This window comes from Notechis scutatus, chromosome 5 (assembly GCF_049901735.1).
Source record: "Notechis scutatus isolate UNSWTSFEM ecotype Mainland chromosome 5, rNotScu1.2, whole genome shotgun sequence".
Classification (NCBI taxonomy): domain Eukaryota; kingdom Metazoa; phylum Chordata; class Lepidosauria; order Squamata; family Elapidae; genus Notechis; species Notechis scutatus.
In genome coordinates, this window is record NC_142013.1 from 49,160,803 (window position 1) to 49,176,771 (window position 15,969).

Genomic DNA, 15,969 nt, shown 5'->3' on the forward strand with positions numbered 1-15,969 from the left:
CCATTCAAATTCAAATTTAATTCAAAGATTTCATAAAGAACTGAACTCTGGATTTAAGAACAAATTTATTGTATACTATTCTTAGCCAATCAGAAGGGCGTGTGGACTAAATATTATACAAAACAAAAGTAAAACATAATCTCAGTGGAGTAAACAGTGTATGCCAATTATATTTTTATGTTGGCTCTTTTAATGTTCTGGATCATATTTCTTTAATACAAAAATTATTTTGTATTTGTGGAGCATGAAGAACAAAATCTGTCTATATAATAACAACAATTATCAAAGTAAGCTATGAGGGTCACAATTAATTTCTATTTTAAAGATTAGAGAGGCTATTATTATACTGCTGCCACTAATATGGCACTTTATGTATTATAAGAGGACAGATACCTGTTGTAAGGGATATAGCATTTCAAATTCAACATCAGAGGAAGATGGGGTAGAAACAGTAGGTCAAAAATAGATAGGAAATGTACATACCCATGTTTCTCTGACAATAAAGCCCTCCCAATAGGAAGGCCCAACATGTTTTCTAGGCATAAGGTGAAATTAAGCCCTCCCCCAAAATTTAGGCTTATTTAAACCATGCATTCCCCACCATTTCTCACATCTCTTGAACTATACGAGGTGAAGAGAAATGGGGGGAAGGGCAGGAGGGAACTTGCCTTTAGGAGCCCCCTGCAGATAGCCTTACCTAAAGCACCTCGTGGGCAGACTTGCCTCTATTGGCCAATAGAAGCACCCCCTGGGCAGAATCGCCTTGCCACGAGGCCACTTCTATTGGCCGATAGAAGCTTCCTGAGGGCAGGGTCACCAGCCGCTTCTATCAGCTGATAGAAGCAACCTCATGTCGAGGCGCAGCTGCTTGCGGGGCACTCCTAACAGGAGCACCCTGCGGGCAGCCACGCCTCATCACGAGGCCACTTCTATTGGCCGATAGAAGCACCCTGAGGGCAGAGTCACCAGATGCTTCTATCGGCCAATAGAAGCAGCCTCGTGGCGAGGCATGGCTCCACATTGGGTTCCAAACTGCAAACTCAATCGCATACATATACCATTGTCAGTGTAAATATCATACAATCTCAAGATTCCCACTGCATTTCTGCTTCCCGAGCCAGCCACTCTTCTTCATCCCCTCAGGTAGCTCTATTTCCCACCGCCCCCAATTTCCCACTGCAACCACTTGGATGGAATGGGTCACAGGAGAGTCGCTAAAGAAGCTGATTCCACCTATCACCTGCAATGGGCAATTCCAGGCCCCTCCGCTTAGGCTGCCAACTAAGGGAACTCGCAGTTTACTCAATTGATCAACTGGTTTCAAAGGGAGGTCAGGGGGATCTTTGTGCCCCTTGCCATCCACTAGCATCTTCGAGGGGGAAGGTATGCTTCGAGGGGGAACCTGGAAATTGCTGTCCGTAAAACTGCAAGCTAAACAACCTGCCTTTCTCCTACCTTCTTCTTGAGGTTTTGCTTGCAGTCCGACCACTTGAATGACATCTATTAAATCCCCCATTCGTAGATATTCCAGTGCATTCAAATAACTTAAATATTACAATATTCATAGACAAAGGAAGGGAAACCTCAAGAAGAAGGTAGGAAAAAGGTGGGCTGTTTAGCTTGCAGTTTTACGGACAGCAATTTACACGTTCCCCCTCGAAGCATACCTTCCCCCTCGAAGATGCTAGTGGATGGCAAGGAGCACAAAGATCCCCCCAACCTCCCTTTGAAACCGGTTAAGCAATTGAGTAAACTGCAAGTTCCCTTAGTTGGCAGCATAAGCGGAGGGACCCGGAACTGCCCATTGCAGGTGATAGGTGGAATCAGCTTCTTTAACGACCCTCCTGTGGCCCATTCCGTCCAAGTGGTTGCAGTGGGAAATTGGGGGCAGGGGAAATAAAGCTATCTGAGGGAACAAAGAAGAGCAGCTGGCTCTGGAAGCAGAAATGCAGCGGGAATCTTGAGATTGTCTGATATTTATTCTGACAACGGTATATGTACGTGACTGAGTTTGCAGTTGGGAACCCAATGCGTAGCCATGCCTCGGCCGATAGAAGCGGCTGGTGACTCTGTCCTCGGGGCACTTCTATTAGCAGGTAGAAGTGGCATCGTGAGCATGGGGTGCTCTAGGTGGGGGTGCACATGAGGGGAGGAAATTAAGTCACCCCCCAAAAGATGGTCTAGCCATTTTTTCAGGGCAAAAAAAGAAGGCCCGGCCTTAGTTTGTGAGAAACACGGTATATGTTAACAAAAGTTTTCTTGTTATAATAGGAATTTGAGTAGACATAGAAAGAAAAGGTCTGTGCCAAAAATATGATCAAAAAATGAAGTTTAAAGGAAAGAATAAAGTAATATAAGTGAAAACTGGAAGTGGCATTGCAATTTTCACCAAAAATAGTATTCTCAGAAATAACTGCTGCAGCTTAATAATTGGGATCATAGTGAAATTTATGGTGATACTGGAAATGCTGGATAGATATAGATAGATATATTTAGACACGGAGAACATCTGTAGGAATGGACCAGATCAATGCTCATGAGGTTTCAATGATGAGCTCAAATTTTCCCTGCACTCTCCTGCATAAAATTATTTCTTTTCTGATGCTTATGCATGGTTTGGCTAGTTAAAACTTTACATTTCCCAAAAATACAGATACCATTATAAAAGTACAGAGCTCAACCCCCACTTTTACACACACATCTACTTTTTAGTATATTTTAATCGTTAATCATTATTGTTTTATATTTTTATAATGACTGAATTTACATAAAATTGGATAAAGAAATTAATGAATAAATACACACCACCTTAATTGATCATGTTCATGTGGTGTTTATCCCTTAAAAGTACCTTGCAGGGCAAGGCAAATGGATAGGTTAGTACTTTCTCACATAAACATTTGATACCTGCTAGAAGTATAAAAGATGGCAAATGCCATATTTTGAGACTGTAGAATTACTCACAAAAATACTATACCTTATCGAGGATAGTATTAGATATATTTGAACATTCTTTCATGAGGTCAAGGGTTCCCAGCTATCAAAGGAAAGTGAAATTTTATATTCTTTTATAAAATATTGCCATATCTCTTCTGTAGAAATTATCTTTTCAAACAATTATTATATTGCTATTCTTTGCTTAATATTTCATGTGTGTGTTTTGTTCTTCCGCTCACATTGTTCATAACAAAACAAAACACAGATGCATGCAATTGCCAAAAAGAATATAAAGGTACATGGAATTTTGGAAAATCAAAGTATACAGCATTGTATTATTGTTTTATGATTGGCACAGAAAGCAAAGTAAGAATCATAACCATTATCTAATGTCCACTTGGCTTCTCATCTGTATATAACTGCTTATCAGTTAAATTCATAGAATGATACATCATAAAATATGCAAAGGCATTTAGAACAAGTCCATAATCTTATATGCATTTCATAAGAAAGTCTTTTGAATTATGCATGCACTTGCTGAATATTTAAGTGTAACTATTTGGCCCAAACTAGAAAGGACTTTGGAACAGTTAGCAACATTAAAAGTAGCAGAAGAGAATAACAGTTGCTTTGTTCTGTTTTCTAAACAACTAAATATACAATCAGTTATAAATTATGATCAATATTCTAAAACTACAGAAGTAGATGGTCACTGACTTCTATATTTGTCACTTCACTTTAATTGTCTAAATTCATGTAGTTACTAACAATAGGAGACATCCACTAGTTATATCTTTCTTGTTGTATAATGACAATACACTATCTTAATACAGAATAAAAGAAAATTGCGTACAATTTTTCTACCAAGAGCACATCTAATGAGGCACAAGATAATGTGAAGCCAGAAGATGTTTTCCTCTTCTATATTACATCCATTCAGCAAAACAGGTTCATGTATTCAATTGTATAAAGGTCAGTCATATCGCTAATTCTTGTCTTCATTATGAAGCATAAACATCTATTGACCGAGGGAACTTTTGCTTGTATAAATGCACTTACAAAAACTTTCACAAACCTGAAATCTATTTATGTATGGTGATATTTTTAGAATATGCCCAAGTCTCTCACTTACTGCAGTTAGTCATAGAAATCAATGACTTGTCTTAGAAAAAGCATACTGTGTAGGACTGAGGCAACTCAATGTAAATCTGTATATGAACCAATTTTCAGGAAAATGGTTCCATTTTATAAAATATTCTGGTCTGTGTAGCTAGCCAGATGAATTCTGATGGACTGTAGTCCTAGATTGAGAATGTAAGGGAAAAACAGAATATAAATGAAAGCAAACATAATGAGAACTTAATTTCTGGCTGGTGTTCCACATTCATGCATTTATAATACAACCTACTCTGATGCTATCTATTTAATGCCTAAAATCTAAGATCCATTGTTTTTTCTGCCTTAGATATATAAAAAATGGCTGGTGGATCCAATAAATGTAATTGATTAAATGTCCAGCAGAATTTATGAGTCTGATTAAGAAACAAATGTTTTGCATGCAAATTATATTCTTTGCTTTGATTCATTTTGGAAATCTTTCTTTAATGTAGAAATGAAAGTGACATTTCAATACTGTTTTACCTTACTTGTATGTAAACACCAAAAAGAATAAATAAATTGGCTTAGAAAAAAGACTGCATATTAGTTTACAAAATGAACATTATCTTATTGTATAATTTGTATCTGTTTTTCTTAGGGTTTGCAAAGATATTTTTATTCAAAGTACAACTATATAGGAGAAATCTTTTCCCAAAATTTAGAGTATTTAAAATAGCGTGTAGTTTAGTTTGGAAAAACAAATTTAAAAGCATTAGTACATGGCAAATAAGTTGTACACAAGAAAATTTTTCTATCATGATTAACATTAGCATAGAAAACATTTGTAAGGTATCCTTCTAAGCTTTCAATTTTCTAGCTTTGTGGAACATGAGTCACTATAGTTCTGCTTGGGCAATGAATTTCCACACAATTTTCCACATGCAAGCAGATGGTAATGATACTGAAGAGTTGACTTTCATGGCTATAGATGCTTGTTGCATACACAAAAATAATCTCCTGTGCAAACAAACAATCTACAAACAAACCAGGGGTGGGATTCTACCAGTTCGCACCTATTCGCTATAACCGGTTGTTAACATTCTAAGCAGTTTGGAAAACCAGTTGTTAGAAGAAATTACTGGCCTAGTCCTGTAAGGAAGGCAGGAAGGAAACATTCTGGTGTTGCTTACAGAAACTGCCTCTCCGTTAACCCTTATTACGTTCTTGGCAGGACTAGACTTCCTGTCTCAAGAATGTCTCTGGAGGTTTTTTCCCCTCCTTTGCTGGTACTTTGCTTGTGTGGAGTGACCATTCAAAGTTACAATGGCACTGAAAAAAGTGACTTATGACCATTTTTCACACTTACGACTGTTGCAGCATCCCCACAGTCATGAAAGGCCAGGCGAGGAGATGCGTGCCTCGATGCGAGTGATATTGAGTTGGGCACCCCCAGTCAATAATATGACCACCAAGCCATGTCCACCCAGTCACATGACCACCAAGCCATGCCCACCACCTAAGCCACACCCACAGAACCAGTTGTTAAAAATTTGAATCCCATCCCTGATATAAACCTTATACCTAAATGGAGCTTATAAAATCATCTTAATTCTGTTCTTAAACTGGCAAATTTTAAAGAAATTTTAAAAAATATAGCTAGATAGAGCTAAAAAGAGCCATGGTAGTGCAGTGGCTAGAATTCATGACTGCAGGCTAACTCACAGTTCACTTCAGGAGTTCGATCCTGACCGGCTCAGAATTGACTCAGCCTTCCATCCTTTTGAAGTCAGTAAAATGAGGATCTAGATTGTTGGGGAAAATATGCTGACTCTGTAAACTGCCTAGAAAGGCCTGTAAAGCACTGTGAAGCAGTATATAAGCCTAAGAACTATTGCTCTTGCTAAAAAGCTATTGCAACAAAATGTAAATTATGCCTCTTCAAAAAGTATTACAAACAGCTTGCATTTAACACAGCATTCATGGAGCAAAACGTGAGATTCAGAACCTTGGTGTTATATTCCCATTCTTTATTTTGACTCTGAGATATGTAACCTGTAGTCAAAGTTGTCCTGATATTGAAATCAAAATGTATTTTCTCCTGATGGCATGAATAGTTGGAACTCTGTCATCAGATTTAATAAAGCTCTCAAACTGATTTTGGCAAAAAGAAAGCTTAAGCCTTATAGAATTGGAATGTTCTATTTCCATGGTGTAGTGATGAGCCTTTTCCTCTTCACCAGAGTCTCTAGCTGAAGATGTTAAGATATTTCTTTTAGGAAATGTAACTATTTACAAAAGGAGATATATATTTTTTTTAAAAAGTAATAGCTTTTTTCAGAAGTAGCTTTGTCCAGTAATCCAAGGATTTCCTGTTTCAACATTTTTCCAGGTAGAAAAAGCGGGAGGTGAAACCTTTATATCTCAAGTGATTGGAAAAATGATAAAACAAGTACACTGGTGAATTTATTAAAAGGGGGAGGGAGAGGGAAAAATAGCAATTAAAAATGTTTCTGATGTAACATTTGAAACAGCAACATCTGTTTACAAGGTAAGTATTACAACTGCTGCACTATTACTGAATTCCTGGTAAAAATAAGACTACAAAATATAAAAAGACCATAGTAAGCACTGACTCAATTGAGGGGGTATTCATGCTTCTGCACAGTAGCTAATGTGCTGGGTTAGCTTGTACTGAACGGACAAAAATATTTGAGGTGATACAAGAATACTTTAAAACTGCAGAATGAAAGCAAATTTGATGAATCCATTTTGATAGAAAGATACCACTACAAGGGGACTTCCTTTATAACATGACATAAATCATTACCAATTTTCAAGAAATATTTTACACTATTAATTTGACATTACACACATTTTTAATTTGATATTTTATTTTTAAATACTGAAGACAATTGATATAGAACAAAATTAAAATTATAGCAGGCCAAAAAGAAAATTTTTAAAAAGATCTCTCCAAACATCTTTTTAAAACCCTAACAAAATCTAATAGATTACAGTACCAAACGTCTAATATGTATGTTGAACATCTAAATGCAGCTGGTTTACAAAAATTACCTTATAATAGTATATTATTATCACATACTAAAAGGTAGAAATAAATTACATAATAACACCATTGTATTATTATAAACTATCATAAAATCTATACCAAATAAGAACATATTGTTCACTCTTTGTTTGAAAATATTGTCTTTCCAAAAGAGATAAATTGCACATTTTAAAAAGTCAGTTCTTGCAACAGAATAACAGAGTTGAAAGGGACCTCAGAGGCAGTGGTGGGATTCAGCCAGTTCGCACCACTTCGGGAGAACTGGTTGTTAACTTTTGGTAGCAGTTTGGTAAATTGGTTGTTGGAAGAAATCATTGGGGCAGAGAACCGGTTGTTAAATTATTTGAATCCCACCACTACTCAGAGGTCTTCTAGTCCAATTATAACTGATTCAGCAGATATACTCATTCTCTCATTAAGGTGCCATTCTTACCATTATGCCTCATGTTACCTGAATTTCATGTATTTAATCCTTATTCCTTGGGGCATCTAAATGTGTGGGTTTTTTTAAAAAAATTGTTTCTTTATACAATTCCTGTATTTGACACTGATTATTCTTCATGTTTATGTTTCACTTAGCTAGCTGCCTTGGGCACTTCCACTGAATAATAGCAGTGAGATATTAATCCCTATACATATATCTTTGTCTCGTTGGCATACAACTCTTAGTGACTCTGTGCACAAAGAAATTCTTTGCATTCATTAATCATGTATTGACTTTGAAGTTAAGGGACAGACCTATTAGTTCCTGGAAAAGTGAGTTGAACAAGGAGAGTGCAAGCTTATCCAAGATGTTGCCCACAGTTTTCAAGGAAACTACCTGATGCTAACTATCTTGGACCATCTATATTATTTCCTCCTAAGATATAATTTCTAGAGTACTGCAGCTACCACACATACTTCCAACAGTGTGTTATGAAGTGAATAAACGATTTTCCATTTTGTCTCTTCTAAGAGTAGAGGAATTCAATATAATACCATCATTTTAGGAAGGAATGTACTTAGCACAGAACTTTTTTTAATAGAGCCATAAAAATGATAAAAATATTTTTTAAATAACATAAATTTCACAATATATTTGCTTTAAGAATTGTGGGTGTTGCTATTTTACATATGTTTTGTTCAAGGTGTAAACAATACCCTGTTTCTCCAACAATATGGCCTCCCCCAATAGGAAGTCCAGCATGTTTTATAGGCATGAAATAAAATTAAACCCCTCCCCCCAAATTAAGGCCTATATTAAAACATGCAAAATGGGGAGAATGGTGGGGGGACTTGCAATTAGGAAGTACTTTTGTTGCACACCCGGATATGGTGCTGCCTGCGTTGACCCCAATATGAAGTACCCACCAACGCCAAGGTCAACATCCAAGCCATCGCCACCCACCCACCCGAAGATGCAAGGGGGGGGGGAATTAAGTCACCCCCCGAAAAGACGGCCTAGCCATTTCTTCGGGACTCAAAAAAAAAAATAAGACCCAGCCTTATTATATGAGAAACACGGTATTAATTTGTATTCCAGCAGTTACACCTTCAAATGAGCTTATTTCTTAACACACTGCTCAAAAAAATAAATAAAGGGAACACAAAATAAGACATCCTAGATCTGAATGAATGAAATATTCTTATTAAATACTTTGTTTGTTACATAGTTGAACGTGGTGACAACACAATCACACAAAGTCCATCCCTCCCTTGATAGGACCTGATGGTAAAGACTGCAACGACGACACCATTAAAGCCAACATCTTTAACACATTCTTCGGCTCAGTATTTGTAAACAGCAATGGATCATGCCCAGTATTTCCTAGCCGTACCACAGATAACAATAATGATCTAATACATATCGATTTCACAGAAGACAATGTTGAAAAATCACTACGCAATCTAAAACCATCTCTATCTATTGGACCGGATGGAATATGTGCCTACTTCTTAAGAAAGCTATCCACTGCCATAGCCAAACCTCTAAGCATAATCTTTGAAAAATCTTTCAGGACCAGCTCCTTGCCTAACCTATGGTCACAAGCCACAGTCATCCCCATCTTCAAAAAGGGAGACCCAAGCCTAGTTGAAAATTACAGGCCAATCTCCTTATGCTGCGTCACCTGTAAAGTCATGGAATCAATTATTAACCAATCCATCATCCTCCACTTAGAGACAAATAACCTACTCTCCAATAAACAATTTGGTTTCAGAAAAAAACTATCCTGTAATCTACAACTCTTACACTGCAAAGACATATGGACGACACAACTCGACCAGGGCAAAGCAATAGACGCAATCTACATAGACTTCTGTAAAGCCTTTGATTCAGTGGTACACGACAAACTACTCCTAAAAATAAAATCCTATGGTATCTCTGGACAACTGAATAACTGGATAGAAGCATTCCTGTCAAACAGACAACAAATGGTCAAAATCGGGAGCGTCCTATCAAATCCAGTACCTGTCAATAGTGGTGTCCCCCAAGGCAGTGTTCTAGGACCAACTCTCTTCATACTCTACATAAATGACCTCTGTGATCATATTAAGAGCAATTGCGTTCTCTTCGCTGATGATGTAAAGCTGTTCAATACCACAGACAATACTGCTACCCTACAAAAGATCTTGACTATGTATCAGAATGGTTAAACAAATGGCAACTTCAAATCTCAACAAATAAATGCTCTGTCTTACATATTGGCAAAAAAAAAATCAGAAAATAAAATACAAGCTGAATAGTCAAGAACTTGTTGATGACCCAAGCTCTGTAAAGGACCTTGGAATACTCACCTCTAATGATCTAAGTGCTAGAGCCCACTGCAACTACATAGCCAAAAAGGCATTAAGAGTTGTTAACCTAATCCTACGTAGCTTTTTCTCTGGTAATATCACACTACTAACCAGAGCATACAAAACATTTGCTAGACCAATACTCGAATACAGTTCATCAGTCTGGAACCCACATTACGTATCTGATATTAGCACAATTGAGAAAGTCCAGAAATATTTCACAAGAAGAGTTCTCCACTCCTCTACTCGTTGTAGAATACCTTATGCCACCAGACTTGAAATTCTAGAACTAGAAAACCTTGAATTACGCCGTCTTCGGTCTGATTTAAGCATGGTATATAAAATCATACATTGCAATGTCCTACCTGTCAGTGAATACTTCAGCTTCAACCATAACAACACAAGAGCACACAATAGATACAAACTCAAAGTAAACCGCACCAAACTTGATTGCAGGAAATACGACTTCAGCAATAGAGTGGTCAATGTCTGGAATACTCTACCCGACTTTGTAGTTTCTTCCCCAAACCCCAAAAACTTTAACCTTAGACTGTCTACTATTGAACTCACCCTTTCCTAAGAGGTCTGTAGGGGGCGTGCATAAGCGCACCAACGTGCCTACCGTCCCTGTCCTACTATTTCTCTTATTCTTTTATTTTTCTTATATGTACCCATTTCATGTATTCACAACTATGTATACACTTATACTTATTATCTTGTAAACAATTGGCAAATCAAATAAATAAATAAATAAAATAAATAAATAAAAACTATCAATTGAAATCAAATTTAGCAACCCATGGAGGTCTGGATTTGGAGTTACACTCAAAATTAAAGTGGAAAAAAACACTACAGGCTGATCCAACTTTGATGTAATGTCCTTAAAACAAGGCAAAATGAGGCTCAGTAGTGTGTGTGGCCTCCACGTGCCTGTATGACCTCCCTGCAATGCCTGGGCATGCTCCTGATGAGGTGGCGGATGGTCTCCTGAGGGATCTCCTCCCACACCTGGACTAAAGCATTCCCCAACTCCTGGACAGTCTGTGGTGCAACGTGGCGTTGGTGGATGGAGCGAGACATGATGTCCCAGATGTGCTCAATTGGATTCAGGTCTGGGGAACGGGCGGGCCAGTCCATAGCATCAATGCCTTCGTCTTGCAGGAACTGCTGACACACTCCAGCCACATGAGGTCTAGCATTGTCATGCATTAGGAGGAACCCAGGGCCAACTGCACCAGCATATCACAAGGGGTCTGAGGATCTCATCTCGGTACCTAATGGCAGTTAGGCTACCTCTGGCAAGCACATGGAGGGCTGTGTGGCCCCCTAAAGAAATGCCACCCCACACCATTACTGACCCACTGCCAAACCGGTCATGCTGGAGGATGTTGCAGGCAGCAGAACATTCTCCACGGTGTCTCCAGACTCTGTCACGCCTGTCACATGTGCTCAGTGTGAACCTGCTTTCATCTGTGAAAAGCACAGGGCGCCAGTGGCGAATTTGCCAATCTTGGTGTTCTCTGGAAAATGCCAAACGTCCTGCACAGTGTTGGGCTGTAAGCACAACCCCCACCTGTGGACGTCGGGCCCTCATACCACCCTCATGGAGTCTGTTTCTGGCCGTTTGAGCAGCCACATGCACATTTGTGGCCCGCTGGAGGTCATTTTGCAGGGCTCTGGCAGTGCTCCTCCTGTCCCTCCTTGCACAAAAGCGGAGGTAGCGGTCCTGATGCTGGGTTGTTGCCCTCCTACAGCCTCCTCCACATTTCCTGATGTACTGGCCTGTCTCCTGGTAGCGCCTCCATGCTCTGGACACTACGCTGACAGACACAGCAAACCTTCTTGCCACAGCTCACATTGATGTGCCATCCTGGATGAGCTGCACTACCTGAGCCACTTGTGTGGGTTGTAGACTCCGTCTCATGCTACCACTAGAGTGAAAGCACCGCCAGCATTCAAAAGTGACCAAACCATCAGCCAGAAAGCATAGGAACTGAGAAGTGGTCTGTGGTCCCCACCTGCAGAACCACTCCTTTATTGGGGATGTCTTGCTAACTGCCTATGCTTTCCACCTGTTGTCTATTCCATTTGCACAACAACATGTGAAATTGATTGTCAATCAGTGTTGCTACCAAAGTGGACAGTTTGATTTCACAGAAGTGTGATTGACTTGGAGTTACATTGTGTTGTTTAAGTGTTCCCTTTATTTTTTTGAGCAGTGTATATCAATGCACTGTGGAACTTAGCTACTTCTAAATGTCCTTTTAAAGGTTTTTTTATCCCACTATTTTATAAACAAATCAAAGTGGCAAACATGCCTAATACTCTTTCCTCCTCTTATTTTCCCACAATAAACACCCTGTGAGATGACGGCTGTGCGGCCCCCTAAAGAAATGCCACCCCACACCATTACTGACCCACTGCCAAACTGGTCATGCTGGAGGATGTTGCAGGCAGCAGAACATTGAGTGAGCGAGAAAGAGACTGGCCCCAAGTCACCCAGCTGGCTTTCATGACAAGGAACCAGTTTTGCTGGTTGGCTTAGGGTCCTAAGGGGAGTGTTTACCACTGGAAGCATGATAATTGCAGTTGTTTTTATTTTGATATCTTTTTACTATTGGTAAGCAGCTCAGAGTTGCCTTATCAATGAGAAAGGTGGCAAAGAGAGGGAAGAAGGAGATTGGGAAGTTGGGAGGGAGGGGGGGGAGGGAGGGAGGCTGGGAAGGAAGGAAGGACAAAATCTACATTAATCTTAACTTTATTGTACCACAAATACGCATATCATCAGGGGTGGGATTCTACCGGTTCTGTCCACCTCTGTAGAACTGGTTGCTCTGAAGAGCAGCAAATAGAGAGCATACATGGAACCGGTTTTATGTCTGCTGCTCTTTTGGCCCACCCACCTGCCCAGGCTCTTACCTGACCCTTATTTCCTGCTTTTTCAACCACAGCTGCTTTGCGCGGCACAGCTGCGGTTGAAAAAGCAGGAAAAAAAGTGCCTTTTCAACCTCTGTGCACCCACGCGCAGCACTGCTCAGCTGTCCAGGCAGCTAGCTGATGATGATATACACATACGCACAGCAAAACTTAAAATCACCGAGCTGGTAGTTACACCGATCGGATCCCACCCCTGCATATCATTCAATTCTCAGATCATGTTCTTCTAACTCCAATAACCTTCTGTTTCTCAGAATCCTCCCCTCTTTCATCCAAAACTAAACAACAAGCAGCAAAGTATAATTCTGAACCAGGGAAACCCAATCCCTTTTTTTTTTCTTTTGCATCTTATAACTGCTTCTAAAGAATATGTATTGTCTGTAAGTGTTCCTGGAAAGAAAAGCAGAAGGAAGTGTCCTTGAATTACTGAAAAGTGTCCTTGCACTACCACTGACAGTGAATGGTTAGAAATGTTTATGTCTGGTTTTTTTCTTGCAACTTGGTTTTAAAAAAAAACAACTGCTTTGTTAAAGATATCTGCAAGACTATTTTAGACTAATTCCTAGGGTTTGTTTTTATCTGTGCCTTTATTTGGATACCTCCTTTGGACACAGAGGCAGAGGGTTCTAATGTTTGCCCCTCCTTCCCTGATTAGTTTATGTTATATCCTCTTTTGATTACATACACTGTTGTTGTCAGTACTTTAAGACAGTCCAAACAAGAAGCAGAAAGTATCTTTATCGCAAGGTTAGAATGATAGAATCTTGCAAGTCTGAAATCACTTCTGCTATTCTTTACTTTTACTTTCCTGAAAGCTAGGAAGAGGCCCTTCTGAATTGTTTCCCATGCCCCTTTTCCTTCTGTGGGCATGATGGTTGTCTAAGCTGCATTCCTTCTAAAGTCATTCTCAAAGACCACCACATGTCTTACTTGACCCTGGAAGGAGCTATCAAATTTCCTTCCTAAGAGTCCAAAGTCCTTTCCAAAACAATCCAAGGATCCAAATTATTGTGATCAAAGCATTTTGAAATTAAAAACAGATATTTTTAGTTTGTAATAGTGGTTCTCTACTAGAATTGACTATATAGTAAACTCTGGATAATAAACAATTTGGTTTCAGAAAAAAACTATCCTGTAATCTGCAACTCTTACACTGCAAAAACATATGGACGACACAACTCGACCAGGGCAAAGCAATAGACGCAATCTACATAGACTTCTGTAAAGCCTTTGATTCAGTGGTACACGACAAACTACTCCTAAAAATAAAATCCTATGGTATCTCTGGACAACTGGATAGAAGCATTCCTGTCAAACAGACAACAAATGGTCAAAATTGGGAGCGTCCTATCAAATCCAGTACCTGTCAATAGTGGTGTCCCCCAGGGCAGTGTTCTAGGACCAACTCTCTTCATACTCTACATAAACGACCTCTGTGATCATATTAAGAGCAATTGCGTTCTCTTCGCTGATGATGTAAAGCTGTTCAATACCACAGACAATACTGCTACCCTACAAAAAGATCTTGACTATGTATCTGAATGGTCAAACAAATGGCAACTTCAAATCTCAACAAATAAATGCTCTGTCCTACATATTGGCAAAAAAATCAGAAAATAAAATACAAGCTGAATAGCCAAGATCTTGTTGATGACCCAAGCTCTGTAAAGGACCTTGGAATACTCACCTCTAATGATCTAAGTGCTAGAGCCCACTGCAACTACATAGCCAAAAAGGCATTAAGAGTTGTTAACCTAATCCTACGTAGCTTTTTCTCTGGTAATATCACACTACTAACCAGAGCATACAAAACATTTGCTAGACCAATACTCGAATACAGTTCATCAGTCTGGAACCCTCATTACGTATCTGATATTAACACAATTGAGAAAGTCCAGAAATATTTCACAAGAAGAGTTCTCCACTCTTCTACTCTGTAGAATACCTTATGCCACTAGACTTGAAATTCTAGAACTAGAAAACCTTGAATTACGCCGTCTTCGGTCTGACTTAAGCATGGTATATAAAATCATACATTGCAATGTCCTACCTGTCAATGAATACTTCAGCTTCAACCATAACAACACAAGAGCACACAATAGATACAAACTCAAAGTAAACCGCACCAAACTTGATTGCAGGAAATACGACTTCAGCAATAGAGTGGTCAATGTCTGGAATACTCTACCCGACTCTGTAGTCTCTTCCCAAACCCCAAAAACTTTAACCTTAGACTGTCTACTATTGACCTCACCCCTTTCCTAAGAGGTCTGTAGGGGCGTGCATAAGCGCACCAACGTGCCTACCGTCCCTGTCCTATTGTTTCTCTTATTCTTTTATTTTTCTTATATGTACCCATTTCATGTATTCACAACTATGTATACACTTATACTTATTATCTTGTAAACAATTGGCAAATCAAATAAATAAAATAAATAAATAATAAAAATAGAATAAAATTAGATTCTTAGGATGGTGCTGTAGTGATCAAATTAGATAAGGTTTTATCCTGACCCCAAATATTTCTCAACCTGTGAGTTATAACAAAGGTAAACAAAAATGAAGTTCAACCTTATAAACTATTTTACTATGGAATAGAATTTTAAGCAACAGCTTCATGTTATATCTTTAGGTGTTTTAGAAGATAGCTTCCAAATGTTGGCTCTTTCTAACACTCTTTATTCAACTTCTCTTTCTCATAAGAAAGAGAGAAGAGAAGGAAAAAAGGGGGGGCTTCTCTGTTAACTGTGTTCCATATTACTAGCTCATGTATCTGTTAAGGAAGGACATATATTTACAATTCTGTTATGCTTTTACTGTTTAGTTAAGCAAGAACTTAATCATTATTTATTTTCACATTACTTTATTCCTCCTAGATTTCCATTATATCCATAGATTTATAGTCAATGATGTATCAAGGTGCTATTGCCTTAATGTTTTTGTTATCAATCTCACTAGACACGATGTTCCCTAGTTTGATTAGTTCCATTTCTTAAATTGATTTCAGATCAGCTTTATAGACAAATCTGCAACTTCCCTGTGTAAACTTAAAATATTTTTTTCAAATTTGCCTTATGTTACCTCTGTTAGCCTACTTTGATATTTTTTGTCTCTTATTTCACAAGCATTGTATTTTATCTCATTTAATAGTG